We start from the raw sequence: 24,609 nt of genomic DNA on the forward strand, positions 1-24,609 counted from the left end.
ACCGAGGATGCTGTTTTTATTAGAATTGCTGAGGACATTCTCCATATTCCTTGTTTCAAATATCATCTTCCTCCTGTGATGCTCCTTTCCCTCATAACTATTAAAAATCCTTTTCCTTCCTTCTCAGTCTACATATTTGCTGCTCTATTTCTCCTTAGTGCTGTCTCTTCCAAACAAGGGCTGAATATGAATAATTGAATGGCAGGTAGTTTTTAGTTCAGAGTGGCAATGGTACAGCTGGCTGTCTTGCCTACAAGCCTCCTTGGGATGGAATAGATAGTTCAGCCTCAGGTCCTATTCTTCTCTTTTGGAATAGATCAGTGCCCAAAAATCTCAGTAAAAGAGGCTGAAACACAAGTTCTGTAAACTTGTCTAGTGGAGAAAAATACCCAATATGAATTATGATCTATTTTCTGATCAAGACTGTATTCTAAGTGACAAGTGTGTAAATATCCCTAGTGGTTCATTTTACAACCTCTACTGACTTTTAGGTTACTAGAGAAAATATCAGTGTGAGTCTTTCTTCTATGACTCTGCAACTGATGATTTAGAAGAAATCACAGTATCACTTCGATGGAAGCAGTTAAATGATCAAATCCCAAACCTTAGGTACAGAGACCTAAGTCATCTGCAAATCCCTTGTTACCATTGTATGTTTTCATGCAGAAATGTCTCACATATACTTACCCTTTTGTTTTTAGAACAAACATAGTAAATATTTATGAATACCAGTCATGTGATAGATTTTGTACTCTTTCTGTGTATCTAAACATGTCACTTGATTAGTCTTAAAAACCAATAATTCGTCTAATCTTTTCGGAAGCCCCATTTTAGGCCATGTAACATTTACGATATAACAAAGCGTATTATAGAGGAGGTGGTCCCCTTACACTACTTAGACAACCAATGACAAATAGAAGGTCATTTTCTGATTTAAGAGGTCACTTTCCTTTCTTCTCTGGAGGGCCACCATCCCGCCCACTGCCCCTCCCCTAACAGTTCTCTGAATAGTCTCAGTGAATGGGCCAGCATGCCTCTGTTTAGGCCTCAGGCACTCTTGGTGCAAACTTGAAAAGAACAGGTGCAGGTCAGAAGTGAACAGGACAGCCCAGGATCACTGCTGGGAAACACGTGCAAGCAAGTCTCAAACTAATCTGGGAACGACTTCGGACAAAGAAAACAAAAGAACACTTTAGGTTCTAAATCACCCACTTGACAGACGAGGGCTTCAGAATGAGAAGGCCGGTAAGGACTAGTTGCTCCTGTTTTCCTTTCACTATAATTCTAGTGCATTTCAGAGGTGAAAGACAAAACTCTGACCATCTGAAAATTACCTTAAATTTAAATGAATTCCTATATGAGGTTATTCATCATGTATGTCTTCCTTCTCACTAGAACTCTGTACTTCTACAACCCAGATTCAATTCAAACTTCATTGCTGTTACTGTGGGGTTCAAAATATCTTTATTAAGGATGCATTCTTCAAGTCAGTTGATGTCTCTCCCCAATGTATGTGTTTTTTTTAGTAGTCTCTTATGTGATATGGGCAAAATTAGTCCATTAGGAAAGAACTGTGTCTATTAACATTTTTGTGTTTACAGACACAAATATAAGAATATAAAAATATGGTAGAATATGAAAATAATACAAAGTTAAAGATAGGAAAAGGGTGAATATGAATATGAGGCTAGGATAGTTTGAATGCAAATATGTAAACCACAGGATATTATTTAGTTTTTAAAAATTGACCAGCAAGTTTCTCTCCTAAATTTCCTAGAGGCCAAAGCAAGAAGGGAAATAAATCTATTTAATAATTTATATATGGGTATACTGTATTAGTTTTGTAGGGGAACTCAAGTATTTTATTGGTCTGAAAGAAAGTCTTCCCATGAATTTTCAATGCATGAGTTGCTGAAGGATTAATAACTGAAATACTGGATTTTATAAACTGTGTTCCATTACAGCTGAGGGTATAATTGCAATGCCAAACTTAGTAAAAGTAATTTTACAGGGTTTTAAGATAATGTGGCCCAAGAACATAGCTCTGATTCACAAATAAAATCTAGACTCCAGAGTAATGTCTTTTAAATTGTTGTCCATAAATATTATGTCTTTTCATCGGGGTAATGGTAAAGGCAATCACAAATAAATTGAGAATATATCCTCAATATTTTCCACAGGACCCTGGAGTCTAGATCGTTGTTGTTTTTTATAAAGAACATATTTATGTACATTAATAGTTAAAGAGTGGTTGGTAGATCATGAAGTAGTGTGAAAATTGAATTTACCGTATCAAAGTGTTTATTAAATGGATACCCTTCCCTCTTACCTGCCAGTCATGTTTTTGAAAATGTGTTCTAAGAGACTGTCTATAGTTAGAGTGGGCTTTTCTTTATATAATAGTTCTGTATCGCCCCAACACATGCAAAATTGAATGGTCAATCCTGCAAACTTATTCTTGAAACAACCATAACCATGGTGTATTTTTCTCTATGTATGAGCTCTGATACATAGAAAGTGTTGACAGAAAGTTGATATTATGAATTATCTGAAAGCACAAGCTGGAGTTGTTGTAGACTTATTTGACTTATACCTTTCTTTTCTTTTTTTTAAGTGAAAGTGAGTTTATTTAGAGAAACACACATTCCACAGGCAGAATGTGGTCCCTCTCAGAAGGTGAGAGCATCTCCGGGGTGTGGGGTAACTTATACCTTTCTAATCAGTCATAAAACTAATTTTTCTATTTAAATTTTATCACCTTCTCTAGAGGTGAGAAAATTTGAGATTTGAGACGAACCATGCTTTAATGACAAATAGAAACTTTCTGCTTCTTGGGTAATGTAATGGGAGACAATTATAATTAGAGAACAGAATGTAAATGTAATAAATGCTGACAATTTAAAAGTAATGCTATAGCGGAGGGAATCTGGGTTTTGAGTTGGGGGAGGCGGTGGAGAGGGATATGGCAAGGTACTAATTTTTTCACTTTTCATACTTAGGGAGTAAGTAATATTGCCTAAAGCCTATGGATAGTCCAATAGATTCTATTTTTTAAAAAACGTATTTTATTGAGGTATAGTTGATTTACAATGTCATGTTAATTTCTGCTGTACAGCAAAGTGACTCAGTTATACATAAATATACATTCTTTTTCATATTCTTTTCTATTATGGTTTATCACAGGAAATTGAATATAGTCCCCTGGGCTGTACAATAGGACCTTGTCGTTTATCCATATCTATCTGTCTATCTGTCTATCTATGCATCTGCTAATCCCTAAATCCCATTCCATCCCTCCAATACCAATAATAAAATACCGATTAAGGTATTATTTGTTAAAATGAAAATAATGGAAAAGTTAAAAGTAAAATTATAAGTAGCAAAAGTTGGAAGAAGGGAGAGAAAAAGACAGATGGATATATGGGGGAAGAGAGGAAAGTCATACAGGAGAGTTAAGTTCCATATATTTCATAGAAGGAGTGAGTAAGACTCCTTACAGCTGAAGAATCAAGAAATGGAGGTGAAAACAGATTATTTCAAGTTCTGAACATGGCCAAAACAAGGAATATAAAGAGAAACTGAAAAATATAATTGTACTTCCATGGAATAAAACTGGATATGGAATGAAAAGAAACGTTTACTTTTCACTTTATAACTTTCCATACCATGTATTAATTTTATATTTTTAAAGAGGTAATGAGTGATTCAGTGGAGATATTAGGTCTGAAATTTTTGGCCATTTTCTGAGTAGTCAATAATATTTTAACATGTCTGAGGGCAGTACAGATACTTAACACACACATTTTCCTAAATGCGATTTTCAGAGAAATTCAGATAAATGTAAATAAATTACATAATCATGATTATTTTTGTAAAATCAGTTCATACAATTGTTATAAAGGTAAATAGGAAAGAGTATGTTTGTTAAAGTGCTTTGCTAATTTTAAATGGTAAAAAATGTTATGTGCTTCTATTATTTATCAAGGTTATCTTTGAAGTGTTTTTCTAGGGAGAAGTAAATATTTAATAACTTTATGAGAAAAAATGGTTTATGAGTTATGTTTCCATGGATTCTTTTGACCCATGCTCTGAAATTCATTATTCAGCAGACATGGGGCTGGACCAGCAAATGTGTAATTTTTTAAAAAAACTTTTATTTTATATTGGAGTGTAGTTGATTAACAATGTTGTGTTAGTTTCAGGTGTACAGCAAAGTGATTAAGTTATACATATACATGTATCTATTCTGTTTCAAATTATTTTCTCATTTAGGTTAATACAGAGTACTGAGCAGAGTTTGCTGTGCTGTACAGTATGTCCTTGTTGATTATCTATTTTAAATATAGCCGTGTGTACATGTCAATCCCAAACTCCCTAAGTAGCTCTCCCCCACCTTCCCATATGGTATTTGTCTTTCTCTGTCTGACTTACTTCATTTAGTATGATCATCTCCAGGTCCATCCATGTTGTTGCAAATGGTATTATTTAATTTTTTAATGGCTGAGTAATATTCCATTGTATATATGTAACAAATGTGTAATTTTTAAAAGCATCTAATTTATTATAATCCAAGTAGTTGGAGAAACAGATTTGAGAAACTCTGAATAAAAAGTAACTGGTACAGGTCACTAAAAAATAGTTCCACTTTCCCAGTCTCTTCCCGCACGCCCATTTAAAAAAATACAGTTTCACAAGGAAAATACAAATTCTTAGTTTAGGTTTACAATCTATAGTATGGAGTGGAGAAGAACTGGCTTGGGTACATACAGCTCCTGAGTTTAACACACACACACACACACACACACACACACACACACACACACACACACACACACACACACACACACACACACACACACACACACACACACACACACACACACACACACACACACACACACACACACACACACACACACACACACACACACACCCCAGCAGCGGCAGTAGCCAGTTGACTATAAGCAAAACATACCATCCCTACTGAGACGCAGAACTGTACCCTGGTCAGATGACAACTTGAATGTTGGCTTCAGGTCTCAGAATCAAAATTTTATTTAATAAGTTTATTGACAAATTAGATTATTTTCAAAGAGACTAGGATGTTAAAGTAGCAAGGAATCATATTCTAGGAAGAATACCAATTAATAATTTGGTATTTTTTTTTAGCAAGCCCAGAGAGTTCATGACAGAAGTAGACATGTAAGGAAAGCATCAGAAATTTAGGCTAGTGAGGGAAAATCATAGGGAGGCAGAGAATGGTTCAACTTAAAGAAGTTCCTTTTATAAATTAAAAAGTTTAAAACAAACTCTCAAGAAGCTGAGCTTGTCATAAATCATAATGTTTAATATAATTATAATAATTGCTATTTATTGAGCCCTTGTATACGAAATATTCTTAAACCCTTTTAATCTGTTATTCTATTTAATCCTCACTACATCCCTAAGAGAAAGGTACTGGTAAATAGCTCTATCTTACAGGTGAGAAAATAAACATTCAAGAAGACTGCGTGTCCTGCCTAGGACCTCACAGGCTGCACACAACAGAGAATCAAATCTCAGCTCTTGTGAACATTGAACTCCCAAAGAAGAAGATAAAGTCGAAGTTTAACATATTCAGATTACATATGTTTGGAAGAGGGTCTGAGTTAGATAACATTAGGGGTTTTGTTTTCTTTTTTGAATGTCAGCCACATGTCATAATGGTTTTCTTTAATCTTACATAGATCCAGATTGACATGACCTCTTAGCAGTTACAGTTGTTGTATTTAACAGTAGAGGGTAGGAAGGTCAGTCCTGTTTCCCACCAAGTGGAGTTTGGATTTTATCATCTTGGGGGTTAGAAGAAAGTGTTTTGGTCTTACTCGATGGTATAACAGTACAAAGAAGGGTCTAGAAATGCATGAATTCCTGCCAAACACTGCTCTCCTTTTTTCGAGTTTTCAGAGAAATTGTTTATACAGGCACGTAATTCTGGGAAAAAAGTACTATTGTAGGTGCTCACCAAGTGATTGATATCCTCATCCTGTGTTTGGAGCTAATGGCTTAGCTGTAAATAATCTCTTGTGAATCTAATATTCAAGCCCAGTATGCTTGAGTGCTTGTGGAAACAGTGAGAGCTAAAGCAAGACAGAAAGAGAAAGTTAGGTCCACAAAGGGCACTTGTGCTTTTTTTTTCCATCCAAATTCTTAGGACCAGGAAGAGAACGAGAACACAAATGATATAGTCTGAGGTCAGATAATCATGTGGCGAAGACCAAAAGGTGCAACAGAGAGAGATCTTTTCTCTTAAAGAATCCTTGCCCTTTAAGCCCTAGTAAACCCTGATCGTTAGTGTTCACTGGATAATCAGTGTTTCAAGTGTGAAGCAATACGATTATGAAATCCTTCTTTTGGATTGGGCAAGCTGAGACGGTGAGATCCCATCTAGGAAGATGGAGACAAATGTTTCAAGCAATGGAGAGAAAGCAAAAATATTCCTTCTGTTGGATTTTTCTGCTTACATTCTTGACAATTTCCCCAAACTTCCTAAGAACCATACTAGTTATACGAACTCTGTAGATAAAATATGGACCAAGACAAGCGAATGTGAAGAGCTGAATCTGACAGATGGCCACAAGTGCATTGATCTAGTATAACAGTCCTGATCTAAATGGAAAGGAGAATCTAATACCTTCCAAAGCAACTCTGAAGCTTTAATCAATAACTGGAATGTTAGATTTTGGCAAAAGAACAGATGTTAGCATTTTAAACATCTGTTTTTTTAAACATAGAATTTTAAACATAGAATTTATATGATCCCAATAAAAAAGAATCAGTTTTTATTAGGAATGGAGCCTGGCAGTTTTGCATAATAATCTAGACTTACCTTGACAAAATTTGAGTAATGGATTAGCTCCAGTGGGAATTAGGCAATTTTTTTGTGTGAAATGTGATGCACAAGAAGCTTCAATCAATAATACTTGCTTTGGCGAACAGTTTTTAAGTAGGCAAGCGGCGCGTATAATACTGTGTCATGTGTATATAATTATCTCAGCATGCCAAAGGGTGGAAAACAATCTTCAAGTGGCAGAGAATTAATAACACCCCATTTCATTGTTCAGCATTTTCCTCCAAGTTGTGTTGGTTTTGTTTCTGTTTTCCTTCATTGCCTGAGATTTTCTTAAACGTATAAGCCTGACATTGCTCAATACAGCTTTCTTTCATCAACAGTGAGCTCAATGCTGTTTGAAAGCCAAATATTTTACTTATCAGTGTCTGAGAAGACTAGTCACAAGGAAAAATTTAATCAGGCTAGATACTATATGGAAATTCCGTGAATATATAGATTTAAGAGTCTAACCCACATGAATTCTTCTAAATTAGATGCAGAGGATATATTTGGAAAAGAGGTGTGAAACTGTTCATTTCAGGTGAGAAGAGTTTAACCATTGCTAACACTACTGAATTAAGATACCTGCTGTTTTAGAATATCTATTGTTTACTAACTGTGACAAGAATATACGGTCCATAGTCAAAGATGATATTTTGCCTCTTAGTTCTTTCTCTTTGAAGAGAACATTAGCCTTGTAATAAGGAAGTCAAGCAAGGACAACATCTACTGGAAATCCTGAGTGCTTTGTTGGCATTGCCACGTTCCCAGCTGTTTTATGTTTATAATAACAATAGGGCGAACTGTAAGAGTGGTGCTATGTGCATTAAAGCTTGTTTCATTTCTAGTGTGTGATGACAGGTATTTATTGAGCTGTTCCAGACATATAGCAAGATGGAAAAATATCCATTAAAAGCTCCTAGTCATTTAAAAATATATTTTAAAGAATTCAAAACTAAATTTGGTAGTTTTGGGGATCCAACTGCATTTCTTACCAACTTCCCAAGCTGGTGAATTGGACAAAACCAGTCATAGGTTTTTTTGTTTTGAGAAAAGAAACACAGATTTCCTATATTTCGTAAGACGGTAGGGTGCCCAGTGCCCTGCAGATCTCCTTTGTGACACCTGTTTTCTGTACCCCCAGCTCTAGTTGATGCAGAAATGTGGTGACAGGTGGCCTTGTTCCACTGAGGGGCAGCCAGTGTGTTTTCAGTCATTAAGCTTGCTCCTGGAGCCGAGAGAGCCCGAGGCAATCACCCTTAACTGATTTTCACCCAAGACTTTGCAGACATGCTGTGTGGGCTGTAGGCAATTAAGACAGTCTACAATGAAATCAGTCATATCTGGGGGGCATTGAGTATATTTACTAAGCACGGTGGTGCCACATACACACATGTGTGTTTCCTGCCCACTAAAATCTGCATCTTTGTGGAGGAGAAAGTACACACAAACAGCTTGTTAACTCTATAATAAAAAATAACAAATACAAAATTGTAAGAAGTGTTGAAAGCAGTAACTGATAAGTGAATGAATAAGGAAGTGGTGTAGATAACACGGCTTAGGGAAGAGAGGAGGGAGGCGCCATGAGGCTGGGGCAATTGGAAATGATCTGTAGGGGAAGAGGCTTGAGTACAGCCCACGCCTCCACACTCCTGGGAATTTATTTGGGCACTTACAGCTCCAATAGGAGAGATTTTATGATGTGGCCAGGGAATCTCTCCGTCACTGAAAATGCCTAGGAACAATCCTGACAATGTCATCTCTAGAATCTGAAATGCAAGCAGTCTTTGAAATAAGTCCTTTATATTCTCTGGTGGCTTGAAATATGACTTAGGATGATGGGCAACTAGACGACACTTTTTTGTATTCTACAGACTCCTTTATGGGTGATGGGGTAGGGCAGATAGAATAGTGGCAGACCTAACTGTTCTGAGTGTGTGTGTGTGTGTGTGTGTGTGTGTGTGTGTGTGTGTGTTAGGAGCATTCAGTTTGAAAGTTGTGTTTCTACATCTTTTCTGCTCCTCGTTTTTATTTTCTGTATTTCTGACCCCAATCTTTCATTTGAGTTATCCCCAGAAATTCAGATCCAGTGTGATACTCATGGGAATAAATCTGTTATATTCCGTGAATTTAATGCCCTTAGCTTCTTGAGTATAAGAAAACTGGAATCTGTTTTCTAAATTCTAAAATCCAGCTACATCTTTAACCCGTTATGAAAATGCCTTATTTTCTCCTTTTTAGATGCTTTTGGTTAAGAGAGGTTTTCGTAGGGGTAAAGTGAAGCTACCTTGGTCAGCAGATACTATATACAATACATCTCTGAGACGGCTGTTAATCAAAAGGACAGGAAAACATAATTGTGTTAACTTTCTGGATTCTCTGCCTTGCATAATGATGTGAGAATTGCTTGGCATATTTCAGGACTTCTGAGCTCCCCCTGATGATGTCTGTCGGCTGATCTAATCAACAAACCCTGCAACTGTAGTAATTGTGTATCAGGTCCTTGTGATGAAACAAATGTTTCACAGTAAATTGCCAGAAGATTCAATTCTTCTGTATTCTGTGTGTATGTTTTTCTTGATTTGTTTTGTTTTTGCTTTTTTGGATGTTTTGTTTATTGTGCTCTGTTTTTTACTAATTTTTTTAAACAACTATCTTATGAAAAACATTGCTGTGTAAGAAATTTGTAGTAAGGTGTTGCTGAATCTGAATTCTGTTACCTTTCATTTAGCTTTATTTATTTTTCCATCTGTTTATTTGATCTTCTAGTCCTGACTGCAGCCACCATAAATTCTCATTTGCAGAGATGGATGTAACAATGACTAAAGCATGGATCAAAGCTTAGAAGGGGTGTCTGTGTTTGTCTGTGGTGTGTGTGTGTGTGTGTGTGTGTGTATGCATGTGAGATGTCTTGATCCATTTGTTTATTTCTCTGGGGAATTCTCAAGCAATTAAGTCAACCTATTGCAAATAGAGCCCTCTCTGTACATTCTGATTTGCTAGGAGAATGGGTAATTCCTGTTAATGACTAGTACATCTGTTCAATTATATTGTTTTGTATTGATGCTTAATTAGGTGTCAAGTTGGAAGAGAGGGAGAATGTGAAAGCATGATTCCCTTTTAAATGTCAGAAAGGCTTCCTAAATTACCTGTCTTTTTAACGTACACAGAACACTTTGACAGGCATTGTGTTCTTCTGACCTTAAAACATTTATACTGTCTTGGAGAAGTGTAATGTTCCCTAGGAAGTGAGCTGTATGTATTGCAACTGGTTTGCCTTGAATGTCACTCATGTCCAGTTTCTTGTGGAGTGACCCGTGTCAACCTTCAGCTGGCAACAGAAGGAGAGCTTCCCATCGATAATACATTTTTCGGTTAAATAGCTTTCTTTTCTCTGGGAGGGTTTTCTTTAGAAAATATTGTTCCAAATAAAATTGAGGCTATATTGTTTAAAAGTATAACTTGCTTTTTATCTAGATGTATTTAGATATAAGCAAATGAAAGACCAATTGCATATTTTTTTTAAATGATATGATCACACTGAATCTGTTTCTAGAATACAGATAGACTAATGCGTAGGCTTATTCAGTGAATAACAGCGAGTATTTATAAATATAACTCTTGAAAACAGAATGGGAAAAGATTTGTAGTAGAATGGAGAGTGACTAAGGAGCTAACTACATTATTGGGGAGTTATGAGTGCCACAGTATGGAAGCCTTTTAGCCGGCTTGTAGGTGTAATTTTCATTTTTTATTGATGTCCGTGGGTCAGTTGAGGTCAAAGATTATTACTCTTTACTGACAACTCATGCTGTGTCACAAGGCAATATGATGTGTTCTAATAAAAGTATGTATTATGTATGAGATCCTGTAACAATTAAAAAGGGGGAATTGACAGCACAGAAAATCAAGTTCTTAAAAAGGAATAGTTGAGGCTTGCTTGAGTAGAAGACTGATCTTGTTTAATCACCTAGTCTATCAGCATTTGGAGTGTTTCTTGTGGCTTTCCATAACAAAGGAGAAGGATGTTAATATGATATTCAAAAAATGAATAAAGCGTTGTTGATTGTAGTAACTTCAGTTAGAAGCCTCTTGTCAAAAGAAAAAGAGTTATGTGGGTTAAGGCAGTCTAGTAACAATCTGGCAATTTTCAAGTCTCTTCAGTTCTCTGCTTAATATTGTTCATATTAGTAATCCTTTTTTCTAACTATACCTTAAGATAGTAAAATATAAGAATATGTAAAGGAAACTGTAAGCCATCTCTAGATTCTAGACACAGTGGATAATATTTAATCATCCATTGTTGTAGGTTCTTTGCAAGTCCTCCCTTTCACACATTTTATCAATATTTAATGTTTTGTAAATAGTGCTCAGGATTCTTCTTTGTAAACTACTTTCTAAATTTGGATAAGATTATTTTCTTTTATGTTTTAGGTAAGATTAGAAAATAAAAATCTACTTTCCATTATATATTGCCATAGTTTTATACAGAATGAAATTTTACCTTACTGAATTTATTTCTGTTTTCTTTGTATCAGTTCTGTAAGTTATTGCTTAGAGAACTAATCCATGCATATCTTAAATGCAGTGAGGAATCTCACACTAATTTCCAGAGAACTGGACAAATATTTTGAGGAATGACTATGCTAAAATTACCCAGTAAGTTTGGAAATGCTATAATGAGATTACATAATATCTTAATCTTTATAGATTATTTTTGTGTTAATATTTATTTGCTAAAATTTTTATTTTTGACAGTATTGGAGTAGAAGTTATATGTAAGTTAATGCTGTAACTGAGCATACTTTTTGTATTATATTGATGCAAAAATATGTATAATGATAATATATAAATCAAATAGCTGCAGTTTTTAAGCTTCTTACTAATTTGTTCAGCATATAAAACTGAAGATCAGTTAATTTCATTGTCTTTTTCTAATAATAGAATGTTTCTTAGACATAGAAAAAATACTGAGGGGGATTTTAATAAAAGCATGAAAATGACAAACAGTTGTATAACATTCTAGGCCTGTACTCTTGTAATGAAATTGCATATTAAGCATCTCATAGAATTTCATTATAATGAAAGTTACTTTTTAATCTTCTCTAGAACAAGTGATTTTTTTAGTGGGGCTCTGTGTAAAGGGCACAGTTATTTCAATGTTGTAACTTAGAGTTACAAGTACTGGATGCAGAGGAAGTTAGAGTCAGATTGACCAGTTAGCGGGCTACTGCAACAGTCCATACACTAGAGGGAAAAGTCCCTAAAAGCAGTGACAGTGAGAATGGAAAGGAGGAAGGGATGGCAAAGAGTTACTCATGTAATAGAATTAACATTAATTCACTAAACATTTAATGACTTCCTACTGTGTGTCAAGTTCCTACTGTAGTCATTTTGATTGTTGCCATGAAGATAAGAGTGAGCTTGGCAAACAAATAATTACTGTGAAATTCAATACCATTGTGATGTTGTAAGTAAATTGAATGATATCCGGAGAGATCTGCTGAGAGGTAAGTATTTGCATTTGGTCTTTAAAGGATGATTGGAAATTTTCTAGGAGAAGGATTTCAAGGAATAGATGATTCCAGCAGAGAAAGTAGAATGTGAAGAGTTTGTACGTTAGGATAAAGAAGAGTACGTGTTGTTTTCAGTAACATGCCACACTGAAATTATTTCAGATTTGTGAATTTTTATACAAAATGATGTTAAGATGAACTCATGTTATTCTGGAGTGAGAATGATATAAGGATCATTGTTACGTGCAGCAAAAGAAGAGAAAATATTGTTAGAAGTTAGGATTGGAAATATAGGAGGTGCCAATTTATGGAAGCTTCTCATAAAACATTAAAATGTAACTTACTGGGGCATACTTGGAAATTTCTGAACAGGGAGTGAAATGATACGTTCTAGTTATTCTGAGTAACAAATTCATAGGGCTTTAATTTGTTGTTGTTGTTACTGTTGAATAATAGAATGCCAATCCTTAAGCAGCTACCTAGGGAAATGAGGCTGGATTAAAGAATTTGTAGAATATGTAAAATAACATATTCCTTAGAATTAATAGTGTCTAACAGTTTAAAAGAAAATAAAGTGGTATGTTGATTTGTTTAAAGTCTAAAAATGCAGAAATAGAGATATTCTGTTTCCACTTTAATTTCAGATTCTGCTTTTGGCTGTGAATGAGATATCAGCTATGGTGTCATTACTTTCCCACTTCATAGAACTTAATAAGCTTTTAAAAGTAATTTTAGCCATCAGCAAAGCCAGACAATGTTAAATAGTAACCTCAGTGTATTTCTACACAATTTGTGTAGCTGCTTTTCTCTGAAGAATGTAAACATTTACCCTAGTATGCCAGTACTTCAACTTCATAGGGAAGGACCTTTAATAATCCCTTGGGTTGAAGTTTCTGCAGATGATGCGGAATCTTCCCATCATCAAAGCAGTCGAAGTCTATGTAGCTGGGCAAATTGGCAGTGGTATGAAGTGCTGGATCAAAGCTGGTGGAGGTGGACAGTGCCCCAAAATTGTTAGCTCTGATTGCATTGCCATTGCTGATGCAGTGGCTTCATCCCTGTTGGATTGTCTAATTTTTGCTCTAGGGAAACAATGTTCCCTTTATTTTTCTCATTCCAAAATGGCCTGACATAATTTTATAGACATTTTGTATGAAAATTCAGACATTTGAAATGTAAATTTTTCCCCACATGACTTTAATAGAAAGTTTATGGTCTATGTGTCAGCCCAGATTATGTTTACCTATTCTCCATTCCATTAATTAAGAAAAAAAGAGAAGTTACTGGATTTAAGACCATGCTTTCCCAGTTGAGCCTTGTTTACCGTGCCTTGTGCATAAATGTGGATATCCCATTTTGGCCATTCTCCTTGCTTTCCCCCAAAGAGTTGTTCATTTTTTAATTTAATATTTTTTTAATACTTTCTTGGGCGACTATTTTATCCCAGTGCAAAGCTAAGTGCTTTGGATTTCAGATGAGAACGACCTTCTCTTGTGTTGTTTACATTTTACTAGAGGAAAGAGGCTGAAAACAAGTAAGTAGACGAATATCATAATTGCAGAGTTGTGAGTGTCCTGAAGAAACAATAAGGGCCTGATGTGAAGGACAGGAGGCAGGACAAAGAGATGGATTTAGCTAGTGTGGGCAGGAATGTGTCTGTGAGGTGTTGACCTTTGCCCTGGGGTTTAAAGGAATGAGAAGACGTGGAAGGGAAATACGGTAGGCAGAAGAAAGAGTAGGCAAGAACATGCTATTCAGTGGTGGTGTCAAATTCTGGAGTGGCAAGTTCAAGATCTACATCTCTTACATCTCTGCTGTAGCAAGGAGTGGTCTAGGAGAAGGGTTGGCTCAGGAGTTATTTGCCATTTGGGTTCATTTTCCCTTTTGAGGGTCTATGTGCTAAAGATTCTCCAATTCATTAGCTGAAATGTTAGGGAGCAAAACCCCCAGCCAGGGTTATAGAGAACAACCAAGACCACCTCCCCATAGTAGCTTGACTACCCAAATCTTGCATCACCCACTATGTGCAGTAGAAAATAACATGTATGGTCATACAACTCAAAAAATATGATTTCAGCCCTTCTTTAAACCTTTCCTTATTAGCCACTTAGAACTCCTGAAGAGAATGTGAAAGATGGCGGCCTAAGGTGTAGAAGTAGCAGATGCTACAGCTCTTCAGTATTTAGTGCAATAAAGTTGTGTTTCATGGAAATGTTCAAATATAAGTATAGGTAAAATGTGGAGATGCACAAATATGAGCTACATTTCTCTGCAGGGAGCCAACCTAATGACTGCTGTAAACAGATCACCATTTATTGATGTGTCATTGATCTACACAGTAAAAATCAGTGTTATTCAAATCCATTGTCCACACTGAAAAGATGTGTACTTGAACTGTAAAGATTAAGTGAACATTATTTTTCCTAACAATAAATTGAACATAAACAAAAAATTTCATACAAATAAACATAGTCTTAAAAGAGATTTGGTTTCACAATTCCATGTGAAATAGAGCAAAGCAATCCTATGTTCCATTATAACTGGATTAAAGGCTGTATCATTTTAGTTTATAGGACTGTTAATTGTATATCTTAAAAGTTTCAATGATTATTTGAACGATAGTAAATAGTGCATTGTTTACAGTTTTTGGTAATGAGTCAAAAATTTTCAGATGTGCAAAAGTAAATTTTCATCTTTTTAGGAGAAACTCCACATTAGTTTTTAGAAATATGCATTTATTTTTAGTCTCCTTTCTTTTTCTATACTCTCCTCCTCACTCCTTCCAACTTCCATGTGTCCCTCTTCCTCGCTCCTTCTCTTGAGTTCTTTTCCTTTGGGGCCATTGAATCTCTTTCAATTCCTTCTGCTTCATTTTTCTTCATTTAATCTTATATACTACCAGGCAGCTGTGTTATAAATTCAGGGAGAGTTGGTTAATCAGGAACATGTTATTTCCCCTGGGCTTCCCAGCTCTGTGCACTCCTGGATTTTTCTGTTGGAGAGGAGAGAGATTGTGATGGGCATAATGGAGTCTCTTCCATTAATTCTGTTGCCTGCCCATTCATCCCGTAAACTTCCCCTGCTGTCAAATCAGAAGAGTGAACATAGAGAACAAGACCAGCTTGGCTGGAAATGAGAACACCTTTACCATAATCCTGAGAGAGGTGTTTGCTTTAGATGGAAAATATATACACTGTTCTTGAATTTATCCAAAGATATTTCCATGGCCTGTCTGAGAAATCCAGCAGGAAGAATCTGATAGAGAGAGTCAAGAATAAGGTTCTAATTTGTGCCCTGGCATTAATATAAAGATAAGTATATTTACTTCTTAAATTTCAGTTGTCTAAAAGAAATAGGAAAACCAAATTAACTTCCCATTGTAGTGGCATTTTGCACTTTGTGATCTCAGAGTAAAAAATTATATACAGAGTAGAGTTCTTTAAACAAACCTTCATGGCCGTCTCTCTCATGGCCTAGTTGGGGCTTTTAGCAGCTCCCTTTGTATCCACAGGTAGACAAGAACACGGGAATTCTATAGATAGGTCCTTAACCACGTTTTGAAATTGTTGGGCTACTCCTTTGATCCAAAATTATGTGCTGTTTTTGGCTTTTGCTCTATCCTTGTCTCTAGTTGCTCTTCTCTTCCTAGAGCTCTCTACTCTTCTTATCTAACCTCTTTGAACTGTTATTTCTGTGGGCAACTTCTTTGGTTCTTGGTTCCAACTTTCCTTTTGGAACTTGTGTTGGAGCGTCTTTATATCCATAGTCCAAAGAACCTGGCTGAAACCAGACCCAGTCCGCTTCTAAACCCCAAACCCAGGTTCTAGAACTTACCATTTGGCCAGAAAAAAATACTAAACTTACATGGGATATTTATTAATCATTATTACCTGTTTTGCCCTTAGTTGCTGATTGTACCTCTTTTTTTTTTTAATAGCAGGGAGAAGACATAAATTCTCACTTTGCCCTTTACATGCATATATTTTTATTCACCCTTTTCATTTTGTTTAAATCTTAGTGTAAGCACAGACAAAAATAGGGCAGTCAGATGGCCACAACTAAGTCAGCTGCATCCATTGTTTTCTGCTAGGCATTAGGAAGTGGATGTCCGAGACACTTCTAATTTTTTCTGAAAGTTTTATAATTTTACTTGTAAATTCCACAGTGTTAATGATCATTAAAAAGCAATATAGAAATGTTATAAAAGGTAGATCTTATTTTAGATAGTTGCCTAATAATTTATAAGATAAATATACCACAATTTCTTTTGCACCAGAAGAACTTTCTAACAGTTTTGCCTCCATACAAAAAGATTGTTAGTAAGATAATGAACAGCTACCCCAGGAAGTGTTCGGAGAATTGGCATGATAATTTTTTATGGGTAATGTACATGGAAAGCTTCCATTAAGTAGGAAAGTGGACTGCAAGCCTGAGGTATATGCAGTTTCTAGGACTAAAATAATGTTTATTACATGCATTAATTGGATAAATAACTTCAGTTAAAGATTCATTTGCAAGGGGCTTCCCTGGTGGCGCAGTGGTTGAGAGTCCGTCTGCTGATGCAGGGGACACGGGTTCGTACCCCGGTCCACGAAGAGCTGCGGAGCGGCTGGGCCCGTGAGCCGTGGCCGCTGAGCCTGTGCGTCTGGAGCCTGTGCTCCGCAACGGGAGAGGCCACAACAGTGAGAGGCCCGCGTACCACAGAAAAAAAAAAAAAAAAAAGATTCATTTGCAGGATGTTCAAAGGTGATGTAAATGCCTGTGAAGCTACTTTTTCCCTGCTGTGATCAAGAGATAGGAGAACATGATGTGGAACTTGGAGGCAATACACCATGGATAGTTGAAAAGACAGTTCTCCAGATAGCAAGAGATGTAGCATTGGGCTTTTTCTTTTCCTATACTACAGTGACCTAGAACTGATAGCGTGAATTCTAATGGAGTGCTTGCCCTCAAATTCCTTTGTATTTTCTGAGTAGCCATAAGGGAGTCCATTCAGCCTCTCTTTTACAGAAGGAACATTTTGAGGGAAAATATACAGGATGTCAGGCCTGTGGGAGGCTGCTGAGTCACATATGATTCACAGATCTGGCTTCAGAAATCTTTAGATTTTCACATTACTAAACGGGGTGGTCCGTTTTAAAACTGCTTGTTGAAATCCACATTGGGGTGTGCTCTAAATGGAGCATGAGGAACGTGACCGAATGACTATTAATGAAAAAAAAATTAGAAGCCTGCAACAGTTCATTCGGAATGTTGATGTTTAATTCATGTTGCTGGCTGCTTTGTGATTCCTTCCTGTTCCGTAAAGACGATGAGTTCTGTGGGCGTGCCATCTTACAGTTGGCCCCTCGAGCCAAAGTCCTGTCTTCTTTTCATCAGGGCTTGTGAAATGCTTCATACCTGTTTCTAAAATGACCGAATGAGATCAGTTTCTAAGCCTTTCCTTCTGACTGCAGAAGAATTATTTCAAATGTGGAAGATACAAATATCAGCACAAATGAGTCTGTGAAGAGATTGACCATTGTATTTTAAAATGCTTATTTCATATTTATAGAAATAGTTTAAATTCCAGTAATCATCTTGTCATTTGTTTCATGGTAAAGGAAAATAACCTAAGACTTTTGATTTTTAATTTTTTTGTTATGAATTGTGAATTATCTGATATTAAAGATTTATTTTAACTAGAAGAATAATGTTTTTAGTTTGTATTTAAAATGGACTTCTAAGTAACTATATGTACATGAATCATGCTTTACAGTGTATTTTTATTAAAAAAATTTTTTTTTGTTTTTTTAAATTTTGGCCGAGCCACGCAGCTAGCGGGATCTCAGTTCCCTGACCAGGGATCGAACCTGGGCCACGGCAGTGACAGCGCTGAATCCTAACCACTAGACCACCAGGGAACTCCCTACAGTGTTTTTTAAATTTACTAAATGCATGACATAGAAGCTTCAATTGGATTTAGCTAAAGTGCAAAGTTTTTCTCCCTGATATTTTTTTCTGTTTAATTGCCGAGATTTCAGTCTATTTTTCCACATATAATGCATCAAAGGTCATGATTTTATAATGTTGTTATTTAAACATTAGCAATTATGACATAATTTAGAAAATTAATTCAAATAAAAGTTTGAAATTGTGACCAAAAAATTGAAAATGATTTCTTTTCCTGTAGTACTTCAACATTTATATAAACTTCTCACCAATGGCTGACAGTCTTTGCAAGGAGTTATTTGACAGTGCTAAAAATTGTAATATTTCCACCATTTGGTAAGCATAAACTCATTTTAAAACACAGTTATTGTTAAGTTCACTATGTTAATGGAGAAAAAACTATTTGATTAAAAACAGTGGTTTACCTTTGTGTTTCTGTTGAGCAGATCAGGAAGGGGAGCTGGCTCTAATTCCTATTCAAGAAGCAATCTTTTGCTTGGATTACTTAGTGCGCTCAGACCATTGGAGGGGAGCACAAGGGCAGTGAACATGCTGCTCAGGCAGAGCGTCAAAGAGAACCACATGTCTGTGCGGACAAAAAGGTTGAAAGCAATTAAATTGTAATGTATTTTATATTTGAAAAGACCTTTCCTATTTTTCTAGAATCCTGTGGTTAATACTAAAAGGAATAAAAATGTTACAGAATGGGTACTTTTAAGATGTTCCTTTCTGACGGTCTTCAGAGAGAGTTACTGTTTTTCTAATTTGCGAGTTAACACGTTCGCATGGATGGCTTTTTGATCGATAAATAAACTTTGTCCTGGAATAGCTATCAGACAAACTATACTATGAGCTATCTTTAAAATGAGCACCATACAAGTCGGTCTGGGCCCAGACTTTTATATTCTTGCATTTGTTTGTGTATTTGAACCTGCGTTATGAACACAAGGCCAACCGAAAGAGTCATATTTTCCATTCATAGTTGAAGGATTAAACGTTGCTTCCAGAATATTTTATATTTAAAAACACATCAGGGCTGACTCTACATCTGACCTGCTACTCTGTGTCAAATCTGTGTGCCGTGTTGTGTATAGTATGAAAGTCAGTGGCTGTGTACCTAATGCTGGGGATGCCATGATGTTATGTTAATGAAAGGAGCAAATTCATGGTTTTGTAAATACAGCAACTAGTGCTTGTTTATTTGATAATCTGGATGAAAACTTAATTTGAGGAAAAATTGTAGCATTAAATAATCATGTGCATATTTCTTTTAAGGAAGAAAACACCTGGATTTTCTCAGTTGCAGTATTTAAATCCTTATTTTCTAACTATAACTTTCCTCTTGCTGTGTAAAAATAAGACTTCGGTAATTGTCATTTTCTCTATTTACATCAGTGAAACAGACTTATAACCCAGGCCTATGAAAGTGTATAAAATAGAAAACACAAGACATTTGTAACTTAGGATGAGAGGAGTGTTGGGGGTAATCTGGTGGTTTAATGATGAGAGCAAGCCATGTTTCAGATCATATTGATTAGCATTTATTAAGATGGTAGACTCTATTGGCTTCTAAGGGCAAATGCTCAGCTCTGCCACTTACTAATTCTGTGACCTTCGGCAAGTAATTTAACCTCTCTATGCCTCAGTTTCCTCAGTCTGTAAAGTGAGATTCATAATAGTATCTGCCTCATAGAATTTTTGTGAGAATTAGAGTTTTTTCACATAACATGTTTGGAACAGTTGTTGGCACATAGATGTGAGATAGATGCTATCTCTTGTTTATTGAGCATCTAATATATGTCCAGAAATGTGCTAGATATTCTCAGAATACTGAACTGGAAGCCGTGACCCATCCACTCAAGGAAAGCAAGTATTGTTAGGAAAAAATAATACTAACGTAAGACAGTATATCAACGTGTGTGATGTTTTGTAAGACAGGCTATATCTATTTTAGGAGCTTAGAAAAAAAATTTCTGAGCACTTGAGGACTTGCCCAGAAGAAGGAAGTACAGACTTGAAAAATGATTTTCAAGCCCTGAAGAGACTTAAGAGAGGTCATTTCAGGCTAGTGGAAAACGTGATTAAATAACATGACAAAACTGACATGTTTGTGAAACACTTAAACTGGCCTGACTGCAGATACCAATCTATGTAGGGAAGTAGATGGGGCATTTAAGTCAGAATCCAAACATAATAAGCATTGAGGATTTTGCAGTATTGGAAATATTATGGATGTACAATTAATAATTCAGAGAAGAAAGGAATGAGGAAAATTTGATCATGACATTAAGTAATATTTACATGCTTGAATTAGACAAAAATATGTTTTGTGAACTATCAGCAATGGCAGAGAAAAAATAAGGTAAACAATGAAAGAGAAGATCCTCAAGAAAATGAAGTTATGTAATGTGCAATTAGAAATTCAACCCATTTGGTTCATAGAAACACCAGCAGCAGATTGTGTGGCCATTTGGGACACCTCCCTTGGCACCAGGCTGGAGGGACAATGCTGCAGGTTGTAACTAACGGTGATGTGGACCTAAAAAACAAAGCTCTCCAGGCCTCCAGGGAGCAGATCCCTTTTATGAGAACCCTCCCCCAGTCTAGCTAATCCAGGGAACTACATTAACATCAGCCCTAAAGTGTATATTGCTCATTTGTTGTCTTGGAAGCTGGCAGCAAATTGCTGCAGCTGAGACAAAAAATATTAACTAAATAAAGAAACAACGAAAATGCTGGGATAAAACAAAAATCAATCAGAGATGGTGGGAAAGGCAGATCTCATGAAGAATCTTTGGTCTTTGAGAATTATGACTATGTGTATTTGTAAAGCAGACCAGACACACACACAGACACAGACACACACACACACACACACACACACACGTGCGCGCGCGCGACAGTGAAAAGCAAACAGAAAATGAAGGCAGAGGAACACGAACAGCATAAGAATCCGATTTTTAGTGATAAAACCTTTTTTCTTCTTCTCTCGAGTACTTTACCTTTCCACCCTGATTAGCATGATCACATCCCTTTCTGCATTTCTTTCAGGACTGACTCTAGACACAAATGGAATACTAAAGCATTTCACAAGTCTAAACAGCTTTCTAAAAACAGCAGCAGTGTTATTGAAAATGGTTTAAATCGAGAATAATTTCAGGAGCTAACGTAACTGGCATGACAGCCATCTCACAAGCAGTTTTAGATTTATTGTAGATACCAAGTGTTCCTTTCACTCACACACACACACACACACACACACACACGCACACACAGTATTTTTCATGATAGAGTTACCCATGTTATAAGAAATGCATATTTAGCAAAATAGTGTGTCTAGGTTATCTAAATCTTTGGCTTACTTATGTTATTTTTTACCCAACTATAAGAACACTGTGGGTGGTTTATTATATAACAAAAAAGGGAGCAGTTTGGCATTGATGGGATATTTATAGCAAGTGGAACAGTTTTGAAATACATGGTCTTATTACTTCAAATTTATTAATAACTATTTATATATCAGCACAATTGAAATGGTCAGTTTGTTAGATCTTGTGATATTTTTATTTTTTCCCAGGTCCACAGGGCAGAACTATGTCTCTGATTTCCTTGGGTTAAAAATAAAATTATTTCTTAAAAATAGTGGCATAGGCAGAGAATTGCTTTAGGACAAGGGCCCCAAAGGGTACAGGCTTCTCACTCTCCCTCTCCTCCTCTCATTCCCATACTATTCCAGCTCTTTTCCATTCCCATTTCTTTTCTGTGTATCTCCTATTATTAAAAAAAAATTGTTTTTAATTAATTTTTATTGGAGTATAGATGATTTACAATGTTATTTACTGCTGTACAGCAAAGTGAATCAGTTATACATATACGTATATCCACTCTTTTTTAGATTCTTTTCCCATATAGGTCATTACAGGGTATTGAGTAGAGTTCCTTGCGCTATACAGTAGGTTCTTATGTAGAAAACAAACTTATGGTTACCAAGGGGGAAAGGGGGAGTGGAATGGATAAATTGGGAGATTGGCATTGACATATACACACTACTATATTCCTTTTTTTGCTCTAGTCTCTATGATAATTGCTAGTGGGATAATTCAAGATGGATGTGGAAGGAACATGTCTGTTTTAATACTCTCTTCTTACTAATAGCAGGAAGTTCACACATTCTTTTTTTTTTTTGCGGTACGCGGGCCTCTCACTGTTGGCGGCCTCTCCCGTTGAGGAGCACAGGCTCCGGACGCGCAGGCTCAGCAGCCATGGCTCACGGGCCCAGCCGCTCCGTGCCATGTGGGATCTTCCCGGACCGGGGCACGAACCCGCGTCCCCTGCATCGGCAGGCGGACTCTCAACCACTGCGCCACCAGGGAAGCCCCACACATTCTTTTTTGACAGAGGACTTACTACATGAGATATAGGAAGGAAGGACAGTCTTTGTAGGACCTATTGTAATATTTCTTAGCTATTACTTTGGCTCCATTATGATAACCAGTAAAAAGGCAAATTCTCTCTGTAGCAGTTAAAACAATTAAATAGATAACTATGCAGACTTGACACTTTGTACTCAACTGCTGCACTTTACAATAGATGAAACGGTGTAATTTGTGGTGTTCTCAATTTGATGTTCCTCAAATGCATGCAAAATGAAATGGATTACCATCTCTCTTTCTTTCTTCTTCTTCTTTTTAAAAGTTTCCTGAACTATGCAATACTCTTTTGAAAGCCATCTTACAGGCAAATCTAACCTCAAAAGGAACAATATTGGGCTTCCCTGGTGGCGCAGTGGTTGAGAGTCCGCCTGCCGATGCAGGGGACACGGGTTCGTGCCCCAGTCCTGGTAGATCCCACATGCCGCGAAGCAGCTGGGCCTGTGAGCCATGGCCGCTGAGCCTGCGCGTCCGGAGCCTGTGCTCCGTAACGGGAGAGGCCACAACAATGAGAGGCCCGCGTACCGCAGGAAAAAAAAAAAAAGGAACAATATTAATTGCATGGCGAGTATTCTTCTCTCAAATTTAGTGAAAACTTGAGTATTTTATATTATTTGCCTTTAGAATTTGGGCTATTTCTGTACAGTAAAGTGAAGTAAAAGATATAAAAGATTATCTCAACTACTCAATAAAATGTTTGCATTTGCCTCAATTGTTAGAGATCTCATATAGAATTCTCCAAAGTACACTGAGCCGGCAGACATCATCAAACAGTTGGGAACATATACTGCTATTTGACTCTGTACTGAGTTATTGTAGAGGTAGAGAAGGATTACAAGACTTCATTTTTTTCCTATGAAATTCAATGTCCACTTGAGAGATTTAGAATTACAAGGTGTGCGTTATACAGATTTTAAAAAATTTCTTTAAAGTATTAAGTCGCATTTAAAAGTTCTTCTACTTGTTGAAAAGTGGGTGCTGTTTATAGATGCATGGGTCCAGCAGTTCATTTTTTTCTGATGTGGATTTTGGAGGGAAGAGGAAATTTAGTAAGTAAATTATTTACTCTGCATGCATTAAGTAAAGATAATTGGGCATTTTAAAAATACTGCAATTACATTTTATTTCAATACATTTTTCTATTTATTCAGTAAATAACTGTGTGCCTACTATATGCAAGGCACTGTAATATTGAGGATTCAGTGATGAATGAGAGTAACAGTATATCCATCTAATCATGAAAGTCTACAGAAAAATAAACACAAACCACAATTAAAGTGCTTTGGAATTTAGTGGATAGAAGAGGACATTTTTAGTTTGGGAGCCTGTGAAGGTGACATTAGAGTAGTTGGGAAATTTATTCACAATGGAGGTGGAGGATTAATTTCAGGGAGAGGGGTTATAGAGCCAAAGCAGAATGTGGAAAAGGACAGTCGACACACATGGAAATGTGTGAGGTTGGTGGAAGTAAAATGGCTTAGAAAATTGGAAGCTACAAGGCTGGGCTGTTAAACTTCTCTCAACTTGAAGTTTTCTCATCTATGAAAAGTGAGCACTAGTTTTTCTTCTGACTGAATGGGAGAGTGAATGTTAAATACCTTTGGCAAAAAGTTTGGCATGAAATACGGTCTCAGTGCATTCAGCTCTCAGGTATGTATTGGGAAAAACACTGAGATACTATTATTTTACAAAGGATTGAAGGAGGGATATGATGAAGAAATTGATGGCATGGACCATCATGGATGACTGAGGAGATGGTTTGCCAACAAGAAGAAGGAACACAGAGGGTTAGTGCTATGGGCAGGGAAGATTTTTATAGATATTTTGAAAAAGAAGGCTGGAAAATCAAAAGGGAGTGATC

The 24,609-nt window shown here is 36.4% G+C and overlaps 1 protein-coding gene and 1 non-coding gene across 5 annotated transcripts in view; one reads left to right on the forward strand and one right to left on the reverse strand.

Annotated features, from left to right (window-relative positions):
- Window positions 1-24,609, forward strand: part of CACNA2D1 (calcium voltage-gated channel auxiliary subunit alpha2delta 1) — a 521,838-nt gene that overhangs the window by 55,901 nt on the left and 441,328 nt on the right. The gene's annotated exons all lie outside the window — the stretch shown is intronic.
- On the reverse strand, window positions 18,219-18,290 carry TRNAD-GUC (transfer RNA aspartic acid (anticodon GUC)). Its single transcript has one exon. It is a non-coding gene; the product is annotated as a tRNA-Asp (tRNA).

Source organism: Lagenorhynchus albirostris, chromosome 8 (genome assembly GCF_949774975.1).
Source record: "Lagenorhynchus albirostris chromosome 8, mLagAlb1.1, whole genome shotgun sequence".
In the NCBI taxonomy this organism is placed as follows: Eukaryota; Metazoa; Chordata; class Mammalia; order Artiodactyla; family Delphinidae; genus Lagenorhynchus; species Lagenorhynchus albirostris.